Genomic DNA, 24,082 nt, shown 5'->3' with positions numbered 1-24,082 from the left:
GCTTTGAACTTCATATACTTTGGAGACTCTGTCTGCAACTCTTCATTTTTTATGCGTTGTTTACATCTTGCCGCTAATTCCAGCTGCACGGACACGTGTTGAATGTCATGTCCATTTTTCTCCTGTCATTTCCTGTTTGCCTCCCTACCAACATCTGTCAAATAAGCCCCACCCCTCCCACCCCCACCCATAACAAAACTGCAAGTTTTTTCTTTTTTAAGCAGCATATAAATTAGAGAAAAAGCAAGTATATATAAATTGAAGGTTCCTTTTAAATAGAATCCAGGATGCTCATGCTGTCTTTGAGAATAAAAAATAAAAAAGCTCAATGTGAGTAATAATAGAAGAAAAAGAAAAAACAGTCATAATGCTCAATAGTAAATCTGGCTAAAAAAAATGATTACATTTAAGTTGGAATTGTGAAAGTGGTCCAAGCATGTCAGCTCTGCAGTGAAGTGTGAGCTTTAAGGACGATGACAGTGTTGTTTTATTCAGCATTCATTCAGATTATTGTTTAATGTTAGCGTAACTGTCCCCATCATGCACACATGCATTGTAACAGTTGCAGTATGGTCTCTGCATTGGCCTACATTCACATGCAGAATCCACTGATAAATAAACCCTCTGCGGTAACACAGAGAGGACCTGAGCGAATGCACACCTTGCACCAGTTTCCTGGTGTAGGGTCTTTGTCATCAGGAGTGGGAAGGTTTCTGGTTGAGGAATGCAGTTATTGGTGCTTGGTTTCCATGTTGGGACAGCCCAATGTCACACAGTGTGTGTGTGTGTGTGTGTGTGTGTGTGTGTGTGTGTGTGTGTGTGTGTGTGTGTGAGAGAGAGAGAGAGAGCTTTGTTTCACAGATGAAAAGCACTAGTTTTATTCCTGAAACACTTCTGTCACATTTGTTTGTGTTTGTGCTGATAACCGCATTAAGAGCTGCAACAGAAACACCGCTGGCATTTATGAGGTTAATGAAGGTCAGTGCCGATGGAAGCGGCGCCGTGTTCCTTGGTGTGCGCACGCATGGCTCTGCGAATTTACAGGCACTTCCTGATTAAGGGTAGCGGCGGAGGAGTCGGCGGTTTAGGACACGGCGTCCTCTAGCTGACTGAGCGTTTAGCTGGGGGGCGGAGGAGGGGGCTGGGGAAAAAAAAGGTTATTACTACTCACTGTGGTCTCTTGAGGACAGCTGATAAAATGACCAAGGAAAAGGAATAGCACAACTTTAGCACATTAGCATAATTAGTAATTATCTGGTAATAGTCCCTCTTGGCTTTTTTGGAGCTCGGCAGTGAGAAATTGTACTTAAAGTTCAGGGCCAGAAAACAAATTTCATGGCGAAATGTCTCAATAACACGTGGAGTGCAAGAGCTGCCTCAGTCAGGCTGCGGAGAGAATGAATCAGAACAAGTATCAAAAGCACAGATGCAGATTTAAAAAATGCAGAAGGTGACACTTAAGTTAATTAGCCTGTTGTTTGATGACTCCCACAGTTGGAAAGATAAGGGTATTACTCACATTGCAAATAACTTGTTGCACTTGTTGCTATGACAACAAAAACACAGTTTAATTGAGTTAGTCATGTGTTACGCTCCATCAGCCTGTCCACAAGAGCTTTCACAACAATGACTACTTTGGTGGAGACATTTGAGAGCTGGTTACACTGCGTGCCACTAATGCGCGTGTGCCGCTCTGATGGAAATTGCGCTCCAGAGTGATGCCTCTGTGTGTGTTAATTTGTTTGCGTGCACGTGTGTGTGTGTGTGTGTTCTTGTCGTCTGTGTGCCCGGTACATGTCGCCGTTCGCAGGGAGCTGTCAGTCTTCATAAACACAGATGTGGCACGGCAAGTCGGCGGCATTATCGCTTCCCGTCAGTGTGTGTGCGTCTGCAGTCCACAAAACAACGCAACATGAGAGAGCCTGTTGTGTAAAAGAGAGTTTGGATGTCTCGTAGCAACTGTCAAGCAAGTTTTTGTTGTTGTTGTTGCTGCTGCTGCTGTTGAGGTGATGCCAGATGCGAGCAACAGCATCAGCCGAGCAATAGTGTAACTATTGTGTAACTTTTGAGATGCACGTTAGATTGATGAGAGAGCTTTTAACAAGGGAACATGTGTGATGCTTTGGGAGCAACAAGCTGGTGATTTGTTTATCCAGTAAGAGTAGGGATTACAATTTAAAGGAACAATTCAGACATCTTTTTTTTCACTGTGTTTGTGTATGTGTGCTTTGAATGGGTTTTTTTGTTGAGTCAATATTCATTTTGGCTGCAAACTAAAGACAAAACGCTGCCACGGTTTCCCAAGGCACAGTACGATATCGTTAAGCATCTTGTTTTTCCTAACCAGAAATCCAAAAACCGAACGCATTTAGATCGTACAATAATGCAGAATGAAAAAAGGGTCACCGTTTTAAACATTTGAACGTTTATTTTCTGTCTCCGCTTTCAGGCAGTTTCTGTTTCTTTACTTTTAACTTGACGGCAGGTATTATTTTTCTGTCTTCTTGAAGAGTTTGCAGCTGAGAAGAAGGGGGAAATTTTTTTGACCTTCCTACCCTTGAAATCATCCTGATACCAGTTTCATTTATATCATGAAACCTTTGCCGGGAACCAGAACCACATATATATAAAAATATTTAATTTTCAGCTTTTTTACGTGGTAATAATTTGGTTTTTAAAAAATATTAAGCATTTTTGTTGCATTGATATTTAAGATAAAGAATACTATCTCATCTTTCCTGCTTAAGGTTTTAGAGGAACAGTAACTAACATTAGCTTTTTCATCCAATACAACATGTAGATGAGGTGTATTCTTCATGCAGCTGGTATCTCTAACAACCTTCACAGTTATATGGAAAGCTGTTTTTATCACCTCCTCTCATCTTATCTGGATTGTGGCAGCTGGACTTTGTATAGAAGGGTTTTAGTGTGAAGACGGAGCTGTAAAATGCAAAAATTGCATTTCTAATAGCGAAATTACGCACTCGATTTACTCCAAATGTCAACCAAAATGCACTTTTCATGCTTGTTCTTACATTGTGACAGCCAAAGTCAAACAGAAACAGAGCTGTAGTCCGGATACATTTCACTAAACTGAGTCTGGTAATTCTGAACTAGATTCGCTCACCTGAAAATTTCAAGTTTTTGATTCAAGGCAGTCGATTTTTTGTGTCTTATCATCGCTATTATTATTATTTTATCATGCCATCAAGACTAGCTCTCACATCTAATGTGAAGTCCTGCCAATAGTGTGGAAGCACCCCACACATCTTGGTGGCAAAACATTTCTCCAGTTTATGATCCTAATTAGCTCTAACTGTGCCATCATCCCTGAGTCATCATGCCTGGAGAGAGGCCAGATCATTTGACGGTCCACAGTTTCACGCTTTCTTCATCCCTCCTCTCCCTTTCTTCCTTTTTTCATGTCTTCTCCTTTCAGTTTCTGTCTCCCTCTCTCTCTCCCTCTTCCCTGAAGCACACACACTGTTATTGTTGTCCTCCAGCTTCATGTGCGTATTCACAGCACGGTAGCTGCTGCTATGAAAAGGGAAATATTTCATAAGCAGAAAATAGCTGAAGAAGGTGCTAGAATATGGGCTCCAAAAAAGCTTTGTGCTGTTTTACCAACTCGGTCCAAAATACAGCAAGTCAGCCTTGAAATGTGTTCGCTCGCCATTCGAGTGCATTTGGAAATTAAAACTCACAAACACGTGAATGGCCTTTGTCAGCATCTGATCAGCTGGCAAAGCGTGCGCCCCTGGCACCTCTCGCCTTGTGTCATGCTTCAGCCACACAACAGCACAACTGCCTCATGTGCTTTACTGACATAGCAAAGTTAACACTGATACCCCGCCTCATATGGAGTAATGAAAATGGATGAAGCAGCTTAACCGCTTGCCGTCCCTCCTCTCGCCATCAGACTGGGTGCCTATTTGAGATAACGTTAATGAAGGGGACTTTAGCCAAGAATAGACACGTCTTACTGCTGGAGTGGTGGGGGGGTGGGGGAAGAGGGGTGGGGGCACTAACGGCATTTATTTCCATTAATAAGATGGAGCGTTTTACAAGAGAACCTCTCCTGAGGGCTCTCTCCGGAGGTCGGAGAGAAAGCTACACCTTTTAACAACCTCCAAACGAGTTCTCAGTGTGCGGAGAGACGTTGTTGCACGGCCTGTTCTCTAAGAAACTTGTCCTAACCTTGCTTCACCAATTTGGGCTGAGCTGGTGACCATAATCACTGCTTTTCATCATTTGTACGTTTTTGTTGTGGATGTTAGCAGCTTGGGAAGGCAAAGTCTGAATTTTCTTGGAGAGCTAGCATGAAATATTTTCCAGTTCTTCTGCTCTTGACCACTGTATGATTTACCACTTGAAATTGCTGATTTTAGATATCAATAAACAAAGCTAGCTTCTGGATTCTAGTTTGTATTTATCAGTTTTGCTGTAGCTAGCTAAGCTAACTAGCATTAACTTCATGATGCGGCTGAAAAAACGTTGCAGACTGTCAGGTTTTAATGTTAATGGGTGCAAAGAATGAAGGGCTGTAAGAAAGATGTCAAATATGCACTTCTCGACCTTGTACACAGTGTTGTGCTAAAACACTGAATCTAAAGCTAATAGCTGGTCAGTAGTAGCCATGCTAGCTGAAACAGGAGACTGTTGGAATTTATAGCTGTGTAGAAGCAAACTAGTTTACTGTAACTCACGGTTACGCTCGAGCTTTATTATTTATACACTGCAGGATTTAAAGTTAGCTGACGCCATCTTGGATGATGAATGTGGCCGATAGCGCAGAACTGCAAACAGTTTGTAATTCATTTAAAACTAGTCCAAGATGATAACTTAAGACAAAGTGCAGTTTTAGCCTGGACCTTGGATGTAGTAAGCTGCTAATCTGGATGAGCATTTTTAAACTTAAACAGTTTGATCCCTTTAATATGATCATGGTTGGTTTTTAAAGAAAGGAGAGGATTTTGCAAACAGTATCTTGTTCCTTTATCTGTTTTTATAATAACCCGAGGATGATGCCATACATCCTTATTGGATTAGTGCATTATATGATAAGTGGTAAGCATTATGGGAAACGCTGTAGTAGCGAGGCCTGAATAATTAGCTCAGTCACTGTGCCTGTGTACAGAATATTTTCTACCACTGATATTTTTTACTTCACTCTGCATGAGGGGTCAAGAGTGGTTTTACACTCCTTCCTCACTATGTAAATACATCTGATAGCAGTTGATTCATAGTAAATGGTAAATACACTCTTTTTGCAGCGAATATTAGATCCCTGTAGCTGATGGAATTGCTTAATGGCAGATTAGGAGCACTGATAATGATGAGCGCATATGCGAACATCCTCGCCGCTTCATTATTCTGCTCACATGCAAGCATTAAATAACATTTTTCCCCCTCTTTGCCCTACAGTAAATCCCTCTCCCATCCATCGATTCCAGGATCCTTTAGGGGCCCCTTCTAGGAGAGACCGACAGGCTTATCTTGCAAATCCTTTAAAAGGTATTTAGAAAAAAATCTTTCCCTGCATTAAGTGTGTCTGATGTTGCATCGCCACAGGGTTGGCCGAGTTAGAGTTTTAGACCTGCAGCCTGATCGGTGCGATATGCAAAATGATGTTTTTTCCAAGTTTCCTAACAGTCACATGCTGTGTAGTTTATTTTTCCTTCTTGCTGCCCCGATTTTGATTTGTACAGCTTGAAGTGGTGGAGCGTAATAGATGTGTTTGCATTTGCCCGAAAAACTTAGAGTTCCAATCACTCATCCATTACCTTTGATAGCTCAGAGAGTATTTGGCTTTGCCCAGATAAGGCCTGAGTATACATCCAGTCGGATTCAGTTGAATTGTTTGTACACACATGGCGCTTTGGCATTGGTCTGCTTGGATGGGCTTTGGCGTGATGGAGAATTTCATCCCCACCCCCTCCGCTACCTCACTGACAGTGGCGCTTTGGGGCCGGAGCTGTTGGTGAAGGGTGAAGGGTGTGTGGCACCTCAGGCTACAAATGTTGCCTTGCGTAAAGGACAAAGAGAGAGGATATCTGCGGGTTAAGAGTCCCTCAAATGCTGGCCCACATGGACCTACATACCCACCATTCTATATTTAGACATAATAGACATAAGGTATACTGTGTAAGTCACTGAAAGCAGCAGTAAAACCAGTAAAAACGCCTTTATTGTACAGCTGCTTTTCCAGTCTTTTTCCCTAATTAATGATGAATAGAAACAGTTCATTTATTAAAAGTCTTTTAGTCCTGTACTTATTTTTCTCTTTTTAAAACCATGGCATGTTCAAATAGTCGTCTAGGTCAGCGGTCCCCAACCTTTTTTGCACCACAGATCCGACAATATTTTCACAGACCGGCCTTTAAGGTGGCGTGGATAAATACAACAAAATAAAACCAGTACCGGTACCAAAAAAAAAGAAAATGTATTCATAACACACGGGAAAAGACCCAGGGAAATCGAGATAATGATAAAAACGATTAAAAAAAAATAACAACAAAAACCCTGAAAACCATTAATTTCATGCCTGAGCCTCAACTCTGGCGGCCCGGTACCAAACGACTCACTGACCAGTACCAGTCCGTGGCCCGGGGGTCGGGGACCGCTGATCTAGGTGAGTTAAAGTAATGAATTGCTTAATCTGTAATAATTTATGTAATATGATTAGAAATAAGATTTTTTAAAACTATACCAGAAAAAATATTAACTAAAGCTTTAAAATAACAGTAGTGGGAAGAAAACGCTGTTTTCCTTTTTAGCCTCACTTATACAAGCTGCAGGTGTTACTGCTAGAAATAGACCCAGTGGCTGCTTTTAGCTTTTAGCAAAGTTTACAAGAAAGGATGTAGCAGTTTATCTGTATGCATACAGGAATGTAGCTTCTTCTCAGTGTGGTTGTGTTGTTTCTGTGCAGATTGCCCCATTTTAAAGTTAAAGGAATATAAAGTGAAACACTGTGATCTATCAAAAGGTACTGGTCAGGTCATGTAGGCTGGATCCCTCATCATCAAACCAGAAACACTTCACCAGCCGGTGTAAAACAACTAGAAAAGTGAGAAGCTTGATGTTGATGAACCTGCCATATGCTGGATTATATGCCATCTATGCTTTGTTCCACCTGGTCTCATACCTGCTATTGAACTGTGACACGTTGGAGCTAGGATAAACTGTAATAACTCTGCACCTACCTGACCCTCTCCTCTTCTTTATCTCGCCAGTTGCTTGTTTGGTGTGTCATGTGTGTGTGTCGCACTCCTCGTGTTCTCTTCATTCTCTTATTCGCCTGAGCCCCATGCCTGCTGTTCATAGTGCTGTTTATTGATTTATTCTCACAACACGATCAAGAGACATAGATAAGGTAAAAGTTAAATATGAATGCTTTATTAAAAGGATAAATAGTCATCATCATTATTCCATATAGGCTAAACAGTCACACAACACAGTCAGCAACTCTATTGGATGCTTGCTGGGCAAATATTCAGTGCAACAAGAGATGTACATCAATCAGGATGCGATCGCTGTTTATTATTTACTGCAGTGTAATCAGTGGATTCTATGATATCTCCGTCAGATAACATCTATCTTTACACTCTCATCCCTTCCTCTGTTGCTCTTGTTTCTCTTTCAGGTTTTCTTTTTCTCTTGCTCTCTCTCTCTGTCTCTGTGGAATACATGTTTGATTCGCCAAATCCGTTGCAGAGATGCTTCAGGGGAAAACAAATTAGACCGATGGGGCTGAATCCCATTTTAGGAGAGCAAAAAATTCTGATCAATATATCGGCTGATGTTCTTTATCCATCCGTTTCCATCCATGTTTTTGACGGCTTATCCAAGCAGGGTTGCGGTGGGGCCAGAATCAAACCCAAATGACGTCATGCGAGAGGCAAGGTAGACCCTAAACAGCTCCATCCCACTCCATTACAGATCTAACACCAAGATTCCCACACCCTTTAATACTCGCATCCACAGCTGAAAATGAAGAATCGCACTTATTGTCTTATTGGTGCATGTTTGGAGCTGCTCTGCTGTATGGAGCCACTGTGCTCAAAAGACTGTGACGATTACACCATTTCTAAATAACTTGACGCATCATTTTTCAGATATGATCAATAAAACAGGTTATTTTATCAGTGCGTAACAAAGAACATATAGTATAGTTGTCATTGGCCAATATATAATTATATATTTGTAAATGTACTTTAGTTAAGGCCTAATTACCAAAGGCAAATATGGAACCACTTAAAATCTATTACTCCCTGTTATCAGAAAGGACTATTAGTTTCCAGGCATTAAAGTCCTTTGAGACAACATTACAAATCCTGAGTATTTCTTTTTTTTTTTTTTCGAGCAGGCTGCTCAAAAGAATTTCCAGTGAATTAAAAGAAAAAATGAATATACATTTGAAGATGTCAGCAGCATCATTACTGTATATATATATATAGTCATATTCATTAGCATCATCTATTCAAAATGTTGATGCAGGATTGTTGTGAGTGTGTGGATTTATAATATATATAATATGTGATTATAACTGGCTAATGGTTGACTTCTACTTCAATTGAAAATAATTTGAGCCTAGTTATTCTTAAACTGTTTATTGTTTTACATATTTATGATAATATGCCTGTATCAATATTAAAAGATGTGGCTCTGAAGCAGTATTGTCTATGTATGATTGTTTTTCATAAATAGCACACCTTGTGACAAAAATGTAGAAGAACTCCTAAGCTAAGAGAGCTAAGATAGCTAAGGTAGCTAAGGTAGCCAAGGTAGCTAGCTATCTAGCGGTAGAAAGCTCTTCTTTACTTTGAGCTTGTAGATGAGGCAGTGGCTTTGTCAGTGCTTGACTCATCAGCTGCTGTAACTATAAAGAATACATCTTTCCTTCACATCTTCACCTTGCCTATTAAAGCTTCTTCCAGAAATTTTTATCTTGGGTAATTAGCCTAGCTACCACCAGATGCTAACAATCCTTGCAAACAGTTTCTTTTGGGATGAGCACTCCAAAGGGGAACAAACTAACCTACATTTCTTGCAATGGCACCGTTAGGCTAATGAGTCAGGTTTCAATACACGTTTACTTCAAATGCACTGTGGTATTGAAGTTGGGTATGCTCCCTATTAATACCTGCGGATACAGATGATGACAGCGTTGAAAATAAATTGCAGCACGAAGCAGATCAGATGATGATTCAACAGAGGCACTGGAACTGCAGCATTGCTTTTGAACTCAGAACAGCACATACTGCATGCCTCCAACAGTGAGTTAAACGTATCATTAAGTTCAAATTAGGCCCTGTGCTTTCAGGAATACACATAATTGCCTAAATGTCCAGATATAATTCTTGAAATCAGACTCGGCATCTGTTGTGCTTTCACATCACAATCATGTCCCCGTCACTAAAGCGACAGGCTCTGCACCGATTCAAACTGGTGCTGCAGTAAACTCACTGCGGCCTGTTGGTTTGCAGTGGAAGGGGAGAGTGGCAACTTGGTTTAATGATAATAGCTCTGACGATAGCGGTGATAATCCTCCTGCTATTCTTGCTGACTGCAGAGAGCCCGCGCTTTGTTCTCCGCTCCCCCTATTAGCGTGATGGAGGTTCATTTTAATTTGAATGGACCATCAGTTGGATAACGGTAGAATCGCTCGCCCGTGTGTGAGTGCAGACTTGTGTGGAAGAGAAATCGAGCATGGAGAGAAATATGTGCACACGATAGAATGCAGGCACATGCATGTATGTACACACAGTGTGCGCTGTCAAACAAAGACGCAATAATAGAGAAGGACCCGCGGGTCAGTGTGGCGACCTTGCTGAGCTGCAGGTGCTATTATCTTCCTGGCACCTGTTCCGGGAGAGTTCTTCCTCACTGTCTGCCACAGCTGAGGCTTGAAACACTAAGATGGCAGACAAAGGCTGCAGTGAGCAGAAACATTACATTTCTTATGCTGCTTTTGATAGATGCTGAAAGGAAACTGTACATGTTCGACACATTTTAGCACAGTTCTTTAAAGAATTTAGTGAGAGATTTCAAGGGGAACTATTTTACATGTATAAGCATACATATATTTATTGGTTTTCTGTGTTTAAAACAGTATTTCTCAATATTTTAGATGTAAAAAAACCCAGCAGAGCTAAAAAAAAAAAAAAAAAAGTGCATTAAATAATCAGCTGTTTATATTTTTTCTCATTTTATTATATATAGGAGAACTGATGTGTGATTCTAGGTTTGTTGTCATGTACACCAGCGGTCCCCAACCCCCGGGCCACGGACCGGTACCAGTTCGTGAGTCGTTTGGTAGCGAGCCGCGAGAGTTGAGGCTCGGGTGTGAAATTTATGGTTTTCAGGGTTTTTAGCGTTAACTCGATGTCTCTGGGTGTTTTCCCGTGTAGTTGTGTCTTATTTTGAAAGTAATATTTATGCATTACCATAGCGACCAGAGAGCATTAAGGGGCAGAGAGGAGGATGTTACTCTCAATGTTGTTGGAGCGTTTCAGGAGGATGCTGCTAATAAAGTTACACAATTACACAGTGAATTGCGTTTTTTATTATATTTACAAAACACCACATTTTTTTTTCTTGGTCCTATCATTTTATTTTATTGTATTTATCCGCGACACCTTAAAGGCCGGTCCGTGAAAATATTGTCTGACATTAAACCGGTCCGTGGCGCAAAAAAGGTTGGGGACCGCTGATGCACATTACAGAAGAACCCAGAGAACTTCTATTAGAATGTTCTAGATTCCTGAGAATTCTGAAAGAAAGGCAAAATCTGATTAACATATCGCTTAAGGGTCAATTAAAAGCTAAAGCTATGGCAGCTAATGTTAGTCTTTAGTGTGCTAAAAATCACATTCATCCCCACATTACATTCCCACATCGTATGAGAGTGTATTTGCTAAGTGTCTGAGCTCAAAAGCGTTAGACCCACTGTGAATACATGTTCAGAAACACTGACTAACAGCAGCTAACACCACCAAACATGACAGCGCTTACTGACGGAATCGCCGCAGTATCGTTGTCATCAGACAGAAGTGAGCTTCAGTGACTCATCTATTCGTATTACAGCTCGTAGGACTCCCTGATGACTAAAGGATTATCTGCTGGAGGCAATCTGGACACAGTTCATAATTTTTAGTCAACACTGTGAAGTATGACCTCACTTTGTAGGCATGTGACTTAAAAAGAAGAGAGCAGCTTGTGAGCACAGGGTCAACCAAGAGGAGAGGGCGCGCTGGAGGCCTGGACTCGCTACTTTAGTCTGATCACTTTACTTCAGTCGGTTGCTAATAAGACTATTTGCTGGATTTTTGGGTTGATCGTAGCTTTATTCTACATTAATGCTGTCAGCTGCTGTATTGGAGATGCACGCGCTGTATGTGCTGTAGTAAAACTGTAAGCCGGCAGAGTCACTGAGACAGATTGCTCTTCTTATTTGACCCTGAGTTTGTACAAGTTCCCTGTGGCTCTGTTAGAGTTTGTACAGTCGTAGCCTGGTGGTGAATGGGCAGACAGTATAAACAAGGCTCAGCCCTGGCTCTCTGTGTGGGTAGTTTGTCATAGCTGTGACTTCAGGGCTATCTAAATAGCAGCAAGCGGGCGCGTTCATCATCACATTCATCCTTAGCAGGGTGCGAGATGGATGCCCTACCCGTCCACCAGGTCATGAGTTATCACTCACCAGGGGCTGCTGGTTCATACAAAGGTCAAAGGACCATTTGTCTTCAGGCAAGTATGCCTTTCTGGTGCATGCAAACACACACACACACATATGCTTCTATTCACAGCTACAATCACTTACCTGGGAATTTATTTATTTATTTTTTAAATGATATTTTTTATTTTGCTCACTACTTTATGATTACTTACTAATGAATAATCTGGGGATTTGCATTTAAAGAAACATTCTGTGTTGCAATATCTATACTCATTTGTTTATATATTTTGCTGGGAGGTGGATGAGCATTATTGTGTCTGCAAGCTAAATATGAAAGTGCAACTGCAGATGCACACCATTGTAGTAAAAACGTACTAAAATTAGTAAAATCTGGCAAATTTCATGACTGCATTTAGATTTATATTATCTTTGTTCATGAGCTCAGAAATACTCAGGCCCATCCATCCATTTCCTCTGCGTATCCAGTTTGGGATTGTCGGGAGCTGAAGCCAAGCTGTGAAAGGTTTGAGACAGGTACACCTGAACAGGTCACCATGTCACCTTAATTTTGAAACATATTTTGAGGAATTTAGTTATTAGTTGACGTGGTTCCCCACTTTCAGGGGCCTATGTGAGAAAATTGATAGGACTCACTTATTCAGTAAATGTATTGTTACTGAATATATTGTTGCCAGCTCCCAGCTGGTAGCTTAGTGAGTAATTGAAACAGAGAGATTAAAAACAGAATTAGATGCCCTAAACTTCACTTTGATATTTAAAACCCTGTTATATACAAATTGAATGAATAAAATGTGAGCGCTGGCTGACAGATTTAGCAAAGTTAGCATACCCAGTTTGCAGACTCCCAGTTCTATATATTATTGGCAATTTGAAAAGTTTTCCTGAGTGTAATTTGCGCTGAATATGACATGAGTTAGAGCTCCAGTACACGCTAGGCTAATGAGCTGCTGGCTGTAGCTTTACATTTATCAGTATTTGAGTAACTTACAGCAATGAAAGCAAAGCAATCCACCAGTATCTACAAATACTAGCAACTTAACTGTATGAGATAATTATATAATTGGAAAGTTCAGACAAAATCAGCTTGCCTGGATCTAAAACACAGTCTAGTAATCTCCACCTCTCTGAGTCAGTTTGCTATGTAAGATATGTAGGTAAGCTATGCAGCCACACTGGTGTGTTTTTGTCGTTGTTATTTCACATATTTTGCGCTAATTGAAAACTCATTCACTGCTCATTCACAGAGAGCCTCAAATTAAACCAGCGCTTTTTAAAATGACCGTTAGAGTGCAGTCCTTTTAAATGTGTAATAACAACAGCACTGACACTGTGGTATATTCCACTGTAGTAAATAAAAATGTGCTCCAGCAGAAATTTCCAAAACATAATCACGCAAAACAGATTAGCTTTCTCCGTCACCCTCAGACCTTGTGGCTGTGGTTGGAGTGGTGTTATGTAATGAGTCAGAGGGCATATGGATTGGATCTTTGTTAAAACTAGAGAATGCATTATCATTAGTGTGTCTACAGTAAAGAACCAGCCAACCCTGAATAGATCCATTGTCTTTCATTTCCACTCATTAGTCTCTTGTAATAAAGACTGGTTTGCTGCTAGCAAGAATTTACCTTTTTAACAGGAGACACTTTTCTCAGCCACTGACATCACCTGTTTAGATAAGACGGAATAACATGAAACTTTAATGATCCCTGTGGGGAAATGGGAGTGTTACAGCTGCAGCTGGTAATAATGGAGACACTGAAGGAAAATAGAATTATCATGCGAATACAGCAGAGTGGGGAAAATTAAATGAGCCCAGACCAGCAATCTCAATATTAAACATGTTCAATTGGCACATATTACAACAACAAGAGCACACTTTTAATTATTTCATTATAATGGGGAGAAAAAAACAACAACCGCTCGCTGAATCACACCAAAAAGAAAGCGCTGCATGGTAGAGGAAATTTAGCAAAGATCGTAAAAAAAAGTTACTCTTTACATAGCAAACATCTGCATGAATGGTAAACAGGTTTATTTTAAGAAATGCATTTCGCTGACCAGCATTTATTATCTAGAGGTGTTTCTAATTCTCAGATAATTTTCTACAATCATAAAATTATCTAAATTAAAATTAAACACCACAGGCGAGAAATTTGGGTGTAGTGATGGATGCAGACCTAAACTTAGAAAAAGACATTAAGACAATAACAAAATCAGCTTACTATCACCTCAAGAATATTTCAAGGATAAAAGATCTGATGTCTCAACAGGACCTGGAAAAACTAGTCCATGCATTCATCTTTAGCAGGCTTGATTACTGTAACAGCATCTTTACAGGTCTACCTAAAAAATCAGTCAGACAACTACAGCTCATTCAGAACTCTGCTGCTCGAGTCCTCACTAAGACCAAAAAAATGGACCACATCAGTCCAGCTCTGAGGTCTTTACACTGGGTGCCTGTCCGTCAGAGGATAGACTTTAAAGTTCTGATGCTGGTCTATAAAGCTCTGAATGGTTTAGGACCAAAATACATCAGTGACCTCCTGACCCAGTATGAACCTTCCAGATCCCTCAGGTCATCTGGATCCGGTTTTTTATCAGTTCCCAGAGTCAGAACCAGACACGGAGAAGCTGCATTCAGCTTTTATGCTCCTTAAATCTGGAACAAACTCCCAGAAAGCCTCAGATCAGCTGAAACACTCAGTTTATTTAAATCCAGGCTGAAGACTCACCTGTTCTCAGCTGCTTTTGAATAAAGCACCAAATCCACACTTTTAAGCTTAAATTTCAAAACTTACATTTTAACTACTGATTTTATCTACTGTTTTGATTTTTGATTTTATATACTGTTTTGTTTGTTTGTTTGTTTGTGTTTGTTTACTTGTTTGCTTGTCTTAATCAATTTCAAATCATGCTTTTTATTTGTTTTTGTTTTTAATGTCTCTGTAAAGCACTTTGAATCACCTTGTTGTTGAATTGTGCTATATAAATAAACTTGCCTTGCCTTGCCTAAAACTTTATGAATATATTAACGTGACTTATGAAACGTTGCATCATTTAGCTTGAGAACGTGTACAGCAGGTTTATAATAATGTACTCTGTACTCCGGTTTTTGGATTCTGTAGAGAGAGAATTATAATCCTTAGATATTTAATGATAAAAGGTTCTAATGCCTCTGTGTGGCTACATTTTAATGTAATTATTATCCTTAAAAGGATGCACAAACACATAAAAAAGTGGCACTTATTGTTATCACTTGGCTAAAGGTCATGTATTTGGCTGTAATAATGCGAGCTCCTCGTCAAACAGCTCCGGTTGAGGCCTGAAGTCCTCCACACACCTGCTCGTCGCTGACCGACTCTCCTGCCAGCCCCGTAATCCGATCCTTGTTGGCTGTGTGCTTGGCCAAACTGCAGCGCTACCCATTATCTTGCACTAAGCAGGTGCTGAGACGCATCGCTCCTTGATCACAATGTAGATCTGCGCAGAGCGCACGTGGAGTAATCCATTTTTCAATTTGGTCTCCTGCCTGGGATGAATTAACAGATGTCGATTGATTTTCCTTCCCTTGTAACTGTGAACGTTGTTTACGCCCGGCAGCCAGGGCGTTATACCTGAGAGCCTGGGCGGAACGCACGTTATAATTAGCGCTCTTTATATCCCAGCAGCATCTGGCCGTTACTTTGACGTGTTTACATTTCTAGCCTCTCTGTTAAAATGAATTAAGCTCTCCTCTATAAATGATGGTTTTATCTATATTGGATCAGGTGTACAACATGTGAACGAACAGCATCACTCCTCATCTGCTCTTCTTTTACTGAAAGGCCTAATCACTCTAACAAAGACTACACGTCACTCCTCGTACCCTGGAAACTCAGTCTCGACTTGACGCGGCCACAGGGGCCCCCTAGCGTTTTCACAGCCGTCGTTGTTCACCAGCTGGTTATTATTACTAAAAATACGCTTATAAAACTGGTGTAGCCTGGCACCATCACCCACTAATGACGAGAGTCAAGTGGCGCGCGGCAGATATGCCCTCACATGCGCGCTGTCACAAGCCATTTAATTGAAGTTGAGGAAATGGGAGCCGGCGTTGTTTTGCTCCAAGCCCACCCTCTACCCCCTCAACCCCACCTCACAGTCCCCCCCTCCCTCCCCCCAAGTCGTTATGCTGTCTTTATTGCCATCATCTCAGTGATCATGATAGCGATGATCCGATATTATCTTCACTAAGGTCGCTTTTCAGGGTTGTTTATTCTCTCTTCAGTGTTAGGTAGGAAAAGAAAAAAACATATAGCGTTCACATGAGGTGAACAAGGAATGCTGCATTTTTACAAGTGTCAAACAAACGGTAAAGCCTTGGCTGTGAATCTCAGGTGACTTTAAATATTTATGACTAAATGAGGATCAACTTGTTTTTGAAACTTTTTAACACTCTCCCTTACAGCGTGTGGGTGCGGTTTGATTTGATTGACAATAAACACCACGAGCAAAAAAACAAAAACAACAAAACAGCATATTTCAACACATTTAGATCCAAAGATTGCTCAACTCTGACTGGCGCTGGGAAGCATCCCCACTGAGCTCTTCCCACTTCAGGCTAGTCAGAAAAAAAACAATTTAATAAAAGTCTGTTTTTTGAAATAACCGATCCTGTTCTGGAGAAAATAAAAGCGGAGAACCTTTGTCATTGTCAAGAGGTAAGGCTGAATCACTGCACAGCTAATTTGCATAATTAGTTCTGAACAGGCTTTGATGATTTTCCTTCTTTCTTCTTTTAGCACACCTGTTGAGTACTTTAGCTTCTCTTGACTAGTGTTGTGCAAGTTACTTGGGAAAAGTAATTAGTTACTTATTACTGATTACTTATTTTCAAAAGTAATTAGTTACTTATTACTTAGTTACTTTTTAAAAACATGATGCACAACCTGAATAGATAATAAAGCAATAGACCTTTCAGCCCAGTTCTATTTTTTATGCACAATTCAAACTGAATCAAATGGAAAAGTCTCTTTTTAAAAATTGTTTTATTAGTTTTAATGTTTTAATTTTATGCACATTGCATTAAACAAAAATTACATTATATGCAACAGTCTTCGACTTGAAGAAATTCTTTAACACATTCCAGCATATAAAATAAATGTTTTTGTGTTTAAACTCACTCTTTCAAATAGATGCAAGTTAAACATAGCAGAAAATAAATAGAATCAAAGATTCAGCGGCACTAAGTCCTGTCACTCTTAAATCTATTTTGACCTGTTTAGCAGGAGTGGGGCCGGTGGAGGTTTGCCCAATGCCGCAGAGGTCATGTCAGCAGGTTGATCTGGGGGTCTCTCTGTGAATTTCACATTCCCGTGGTGGCGTGCTCGGTGCTTGCTCAGATTTGAAGTTTAATTTTTTGTGAGTGCACATTGGACGCTAATGTTTTTGTCACTTTTCATGGAATAAAACTTGAAGTAATGCAAGTACGTCCACGCTTTAAATGCTGCATGGTCGTTCTCTCTCCCACACTACATATTATCCATTGTTGATCTGCACACGTCTGTTGCTGCTACGGACGTCGCACGCTCGTATGTCATTGTCATGACACACTCTCATAAAGAAAATCATGATGGTTTAGCAGCGTGCTTACAGGAAGTAACAGTAATCTAATTACTTTTTTTTTGCAAAGGTAATCACTTACATTACTCATTGCTTGAAAGAAGTAATCAGATTATCTCTGGTATTAACTTTAAAAAGTCTTTTTGCCAGTTGTTTTTTCAGCTTCCAGTTGTTACCGTGCTGTTTCTGAATAATTTTCTTAACAGTATTTCTCATTAACTTAACAGGCATTTAATTATGTGTTATGTATATATTATGTATATAAAATATATGTACATAAATGTAATTTTTTTTCTCTGAAATTCTCTGAGAGAACAACACCAGAAATTCTCTGAATTTCTCTGAGAGAACAACACCAGCGAGGATTGACTGATGGGCAGTCCACTTGCTCTTATTTTGAAAGTTTAGTCACAGCTAACTAGCTAGCCCCAGCTGTTCCCTTCTTGTGTTTCCCCATTCGCTGTCTTGCTGGACAGGTTGTTATTCTGGCAGTCCTCGATATCAATTGCTGCTACTCCCAAAAAAACATCTTGTCATCTCAGGCATTCTCTAACTCTACCATCTTAGTCTGCAGCTGGCTACTGTAATCTTTATTCTGCTGTGGAGAACTGCTTCAAGCTCTAACCAGAGCCTGCAGCTGGTGGAGAAATGGTTCGTGTGTAGCACTGCCGACCTCACCAAAGCTGCAGAGCAGGAGTTTATCAGCAGGATGGGACTCACTCGAGAGGCCGCTGATTATATTACTCAGCTATTTATTCATCTCAGTGTACATAACTTGTAAACCCCAAATGCTCCTTTCACGGTGCTCGCTGTGGTTACAGTCATCCTGCCCAGCCCTGCCCCAGCCTGTTCCTGTCCCCTCGCTGCTGCAACAAATATAATTTAAATCTATGGGAAACACTGATTGAGGTTTAAGTCCTTCCCAAAGCAGCACACTGCATGCTTCTTTCAGTTACAATCAGACCGCAATCTTACAAGAAAACGTTCCTTTCACCACCACCGGTGGGAGGTCAGAGGTCGCTATCAGCTAAAGAACTACAGCTCCAGACTTGCCACTGATAGAATGTTTTGTTCAAGGGCGCGTGCCAGCATAGCTGTTGGAGCTTGGATCTCACTACTTTCCACCACAGCAGCCAGAAAGCGCACAAATGTCCCATAAAGCAAAGCCATTGTCCTGAGAATCCCACCTGCCTTTCAAGTGCTTAGCCATCCATGTCTGTGAGCATGTATCCCACTCCAGCACTGGGTACCTGGGTGTGCTACCTCCATGTCGAAGTATACTGCAAAGAAAAAAAGGAAAGAGTCCAGAGAGGGACTACCGGGAGGCAGGAGGAAAGTGGAGCAGAGCTGGGTCACACATGGAGATGGCGAAAGGGGGAGCTGAGACCGGATGATAGATTGGAAAATGAGGGTGACTCCCAGAGAAATGTGTGTGTTTTTCCGTTCATGTGTGGGAAATAACAGGCGGGAGCAAATGAAATGAGCACGTGGACTTTTTATGTGTCTATGATGAGGCAGGACAGCTGCCAGGGCTGGTGTCCCCAACTTGGAGGTCAGCAGCAGGTGTCACACCTGAGCAACCAGAGGGTAAATGCTGAAGTAGCAGGTGTGAGGGAAAGAAACGGAGAGACGGTGAAAGGCGGGCAAGGATGGATGATTGAGCAGAGGGAGAGTAGAGGGGTTAAGCACCGGGGTGACGAGCTCTCCCAGTTTAGAGGGTGACAATTTGATGGATGAATAAGGGGGCCGGAGGAGAGGAGCTGAAGCTAAGGAAACAGTCCAGTTGTGTAGCACTGATTGTTTGGATGGGCAGGTGACTGTTTTTTCTTCTTAACTCAGTTAAGATATCGTTTGGTTTTGACATGTTTTACATCTACTCTGTATGCATGAAGACGGCAGTCATGAGAAGAAGAACAGCAGGATCACGTGTGCTTCTCGAGGAGTGCAGTTACACAGAACAATAAAGACAGCATGGGTGCGAGCTGACTGTGCTAAACACTGCCCCTTTACCGACACGAGGAGGTGGAGTGGCTGAGCCGGATCGAGATGTTCTTCCCTGTCGTCTCTCTCATATGAGTCGATGCTGTGGCCAGAAACCAGAAGGGGACGGCGAAATTATGTTTGGCTGATTTGAGGCCAATTGCTGGTTTCGCCTAAGCATCAGATGAGCAAGGAGGAGCGGATGTCAAAGAGATGTGAGCGTCAGTGATTATTAGAGGGGTGGGAGGGCAATAGGGGGAGAAGACTAAAGTGCCTCCTTGCTGCGTCTCAGCTTGAATGCGACAGACACAATCTCTCCCACACGTGCTCGGCCTGGCGGCTGGGTGTTATGGGTCTTTGGCAACGCCTGTGGTCCCCCTCTGAAAGTCTGCTGTGGCTGCTGTTGTTGTGACAGCGTGTCAAAATTAACACTCACAGCCACAGCTGTAACTGCTGAACATGTTGAAAGCACAAAGCATTGAACTCACTGCTATTTAGTGCTCTCTGGCCTACTGTTAGCTCTGGTAATTTTTTGTTATAGAGTATAGCTCAGAAATCTGCAGTGTATTGTGCTGTGTGTGTTGGGAAGCCTCTGTTTCAGCAGAATAGGGCTTTGAAAACTTGTTAGATGTGGCTAATCTGAATCACTTGTAAGCTGTTCTAATAGACATTTTAGTTTTGGGTTTGAAAAGATCAAACTAACCTTATGTTTTTATTTTATTTAATATAGAAAAACAATATTGTACTTATATACTGATTAGTGTGCAATTATCTTGCAACAAAGTAAAATATTCTCATAACTCAGAATTAATCCTTTAAAAATAAAGAAAAGCAGGTGCCAGTTTGTGGAAGCAGGCATGTTGCCTCGCCATCTTGAAGTCAAGTTAAGATGGACATCAGCATTTTATGGATATGACTAGAGACTGGCCATATATGTAGTACTTAGAAGAGGAGCTGTAGGTGTTAATGCGCAGTGGAGGCAAATTTTAATTTGTTTTTGTACCTATCCTCTCAAAATGGGTCCGCTTCACCAAAGAAACGAGAACAGGAAGGAAAGAAGCAACACAACCAGTGTCTAAATAAAACATGACCCTTTTCCTCCTCACCTCAAACTTCATCTGGTAATAAGCTAACTGGTAATAAGCTAATTATGCTAGCTAATGCTAGGCTTGAGCGTCCTAAAAGTCAGCAGCTTAAAGCAGCTAACAGCGGCATAAACAGCAGCACTTATCGACAGAAAGGTTCAAGATAAGCTCAAGAATTCACCTCAGTATTGCTGTTATCGGTCAGATACAGCATCAGTAGCTGTGATTATGCACTTGAATTTAGAGGAGTAAGACAACAGAATCCAACTGACCCCTAATCTGCAATCTACTGACATCTAGTGGTGAGATTTTACTCACTGTAACTTTAATCCTCTGCTTAGTTTAACTCGAAGCACAAAAAAAAAGAAAAGATCCAGATTATCAGGTTCATGTTCACGCTCACAAATTATTACAGTTGAAGCAAGAGGAGTAAGCATTACTACAGACTGACAGATAACTGAGTGACTCATCATGGATCATCCGCGCTACATGCAGAAACTCATATTATAGTGACTGACAGGGAGTCGAACTAGTTTCCTGAACATTATCCAGTGTTTCCCCACAGATATGAATTCTATTTGTGGCACGAGTGAGGAGTCTGCATATGCAGGTGTTTTTATGAGAGAATTATTAAATAATATCAAATAAATGTAATATCTTATGCTTCTGTGCAAATATGAGTTGGCCCGCTTTGTAACAAAAAAAATAGAGGAATAAGCAGTGTCTTCTCCAGTATCTTCTAATTTGGTGGTCGAATTCCAACTCTAGCATCTTGGAGCGCAGTTAGTGAAGGTATGCCTCGTTCTGCTCTGCAGCTACAGGATTTAAAAGTCAGCTGAAGGATATCAAGAAGTGAAGTAATGGTGCTGTGAGAGAAACACTGGGCGAACAGGGCTCGCTGGTTAGCAGCAACTGAACTGAATAAAACAAGAGCACATGGATTATCCACTTGTAAATGTTTTTTTCAAACAATTAAAAAATACTTTACTTGTTACTGAAAATACTTGGTAGCTATTATTACTATAAAACTATTGTTTTATGCTTGGGCAGCCAACCCAGTTAGTGTCTACAGTTTGAGTGGGAAACAATTATAGACTTCTTAAATCTGTGTGTGACATGAATAAATAAATGATTTCAAAATTGATACTCAAGACACGGACACGTGCACAGACACATCCACATCAATCTGGAAATAAACAGAAAACTATAAAAACACCAACACACTTTGTGAAACAGGATCGTATCCAGGGCATGATGAGGACGACCAAAGTTGGCCACACCTTCAAAAGATCAATCCATAAAGCGTTGATCAATAATAGACTGAAAGTCTGGGGTATTTCTCTTACGCCACACCTGATAAAGGAGATGAACCACTGTGTGTATGCTGCCATTTAAGAAAAAGGGGAAAAAGGACATTTTTCTTTTTGCTTGACGTATTAAGCTGATATTGCTAAGACCTGTAATAAGAAATTTTGTATTAACTCTGACATGAATGCAAACTACAAGAATCCTCGCGAGTAGCCCCATAATTTTGGATCATAGTGTCTGGTAGCTAACCAAGACCCCAGCCAGTCCACAGCAGTTTCACTGACAGCTTTCAGACTAGCCTAGATTTGCTGTTACCTTATACCTAACCAAACGGGTCTTTACATTGAGTTTACACTATGGCTTTGTCTTTTCACACGGCTACTATATCAGACAGTTCATTACATTAGTGATTAAAGTTTGTGACTTTTTACCATGGCAGAACAGAGGGAGTCAGAGTTGGGCTCACTGTTTAACACAGTCCTCTTCTCCTCATTCTAAAAGATCTAAACGTTGGATTGGCTCATTATTGGACTGATATTTTGTCATGTGACTGTTGCATCATTAAACACTTCTCCGAGGATGCTGTTCTGCGGTTGATGCCGACCTCTAACCTCCCTGCTGAAGCTTCCCCTTCAGGCATCAAGAACGAATCCCTGCCATCTTTTATTTTCAAGCAGAATGCAGTCATGGCCCCCCCCATGTAGAGCCGTAGCACTGCTCTGCCCTTCCTCTGCTATCTAAGTAAGCTGTTATATCAGTAAACACCGTGCTGTTCATGTCAGGTGTGTGCTCCACTTCCTAAAGAGAGGGTATGTCTCCTCTTTGTAACATAACAAAGTGCTGTCTGCTGCATATGCTGTATTTTTAATTCAACAAGGGCGTTTTGGAAGCCTTGTAGCATGTCACACGCTAGCAGCTCGCAGTGGCGTTCCCCTGACGCTGACAGAGAAATCAAACGTAAAATGGAGCACCGGAGCGAGTGAGCGGCGATACAGAACAGATGTTTGCAAGGAATGTTGACTTTTTGTTTGGCCCTTATCTTTGACGCTGCCATCCTCCGGTAAAGCGAGTGACAGAAGAGGAGAGAATAAAGGGAGTGCGGGGGTGAAAGGAAACAACGCGAAGTGAAAGGGAAAAGCGGCGCTGTTGGTAGAACTAAGTGGAAGAAGTGTTGGCAGGCGGGATGTTCGATGGCAGGAAAGTGGGACAGCCACACAGCTGTGTTTTGGCGTCGAGGGACCCCCCGAGATTGGTGTCACTGTATTTCATTGTCAGGGAGAAGACGGGGAGCGAAACACTAGAGACGCTGTGATGTGCAGACAGAGGAGGAGGATCTGGAGGAGGCAGAAAAAAAATTAAAGTAAAAAAGTGAGACAGACCCTGGAGCAGCTGCTCTTATATTGCCTGATGGTGCAGAATAGAGGCAAGAAAAAAAGAGGCTTGTGTTGGCAGTCGGGGGCCAGGTAAACAGAGCCACCTCCTCTTCACACGGGAGAACTGATGCCTGGTTCAATTGCGGGGTGACCTGGCGGCTGCACCCTGTCATTTAAACTCCAGAGACGAAAACAACATTTCCCATGATTCAGCCACTGCTCGATAGGAGCGGTGCTGACATCTTTAAGATCGGCTTGACAGTTTTGCTTGCCACCTCACAATAAATGGCCCTTTTGAGTTATATAACACCCGCTGAGATCTGTAAGAATTTACGATCAGCCATTATTTCATCCTTACAGGGTGATAAATAGGGTGATAAATTCCTGTGGCTGAAGTCGCTGAGGGGTCAGGCCCTTTTCATGTTAGCTATTTCATGTTTATTTTGCACTGAGTTATCTGTCAAGGTGAAGTGGCTGAGTAATGCCCCCAAAGTCAGATGGCGAGGATAGCAAAAGAGTGCAACAACTCAGCAATACTGGCTTTCCCCCGTAGCCTCTGCGGGGAAGTCTCACCTTTTCGTCGTCTGGGCCGAACCGAGGTCTTCAGTTGGAAAAAAAAAAACATCCGCCGCTGATCGATGTCTTATCACTCCAACGGCCACTAAAAGTAACAGCTCGAAGGAGTAAATGTGGTGCCATTGTGGCCATGATTGCTTGCTGCGGCACTTGTGTCATAGTCAGAGTCACTCTCAGAGGCTCAGACAGAGAGAATGATGGCAGGTCTGATTCACACCACCAGCCTCTGTGCTTGTATATATGAGACAGCTGAGGTGAAGGCAGATAAACCGTACCCTGAGAGGGAGAGGAGATCTCGTCCCTGCATGTTTCAGTTTAAATCGTTGCTCTTGTTTGGGATCCTACAGTAGCATCCTTTCTTACAGCCCAGCACTAGAAGTGCTCTTCAAGTTCTTCAAACATAAAAAAAAGCCTCCTCTGTCATAAAATAAAAAAGAAAAGTAGGCAGAAAACGCAAAACA

The 24,082-nt window shown here is 41.5% G+C and overlaps 1 protein-coding gene across 2 annotated transcripts in view; it reads left to right on the top strand.

Moving 5' to 3' along the window:
• Positions 1 to 24,082, top strand: part of adarb2 (adenosine deaminase RNA specific B2 (inactive)) — a 206,260-nt gene that overhangs the window by 5,619 nt on the left and 176,559 nt on the right. The window contains exon 1 of one of the 2 annotated variants that reach the window (XM_063483360.1): positions 5,430 to 5,514. The exons of the other annotated variant lie outside the window; for it this stretch is intronic. The gene's annotated coding sequence lies outside the window, so the exon portion shown is untranslated. Of the gene's footprint in view, positions 1 to 5,429; positions 5,515 to 24,082 lie in introns of those variants that run through there. 2 annotated transcript variants of the gene reach the window in all.

The sequence above is a fragment of the Pelmatolapia mariae genome, linkage group LG9, assembly GCF_036321145.2.
Source record: "Pelmatolapia mariae isolate MD_Pm_ZW linkage group LG9, Pm_UMD_F_2, whole genome shotgun sequence".
In the NCBI taxonomy this organism is placed as follows: domain Eukaryota; kingdom Metazoa; phylum Chordata; class Actinopteri; order Cichliformes; family Cichlidae; genus Pelmatolapia; species Pelmatolapia mariae.
This window is presented reverse-complemented; position numbering and strand designations above follow the sequence as displayed.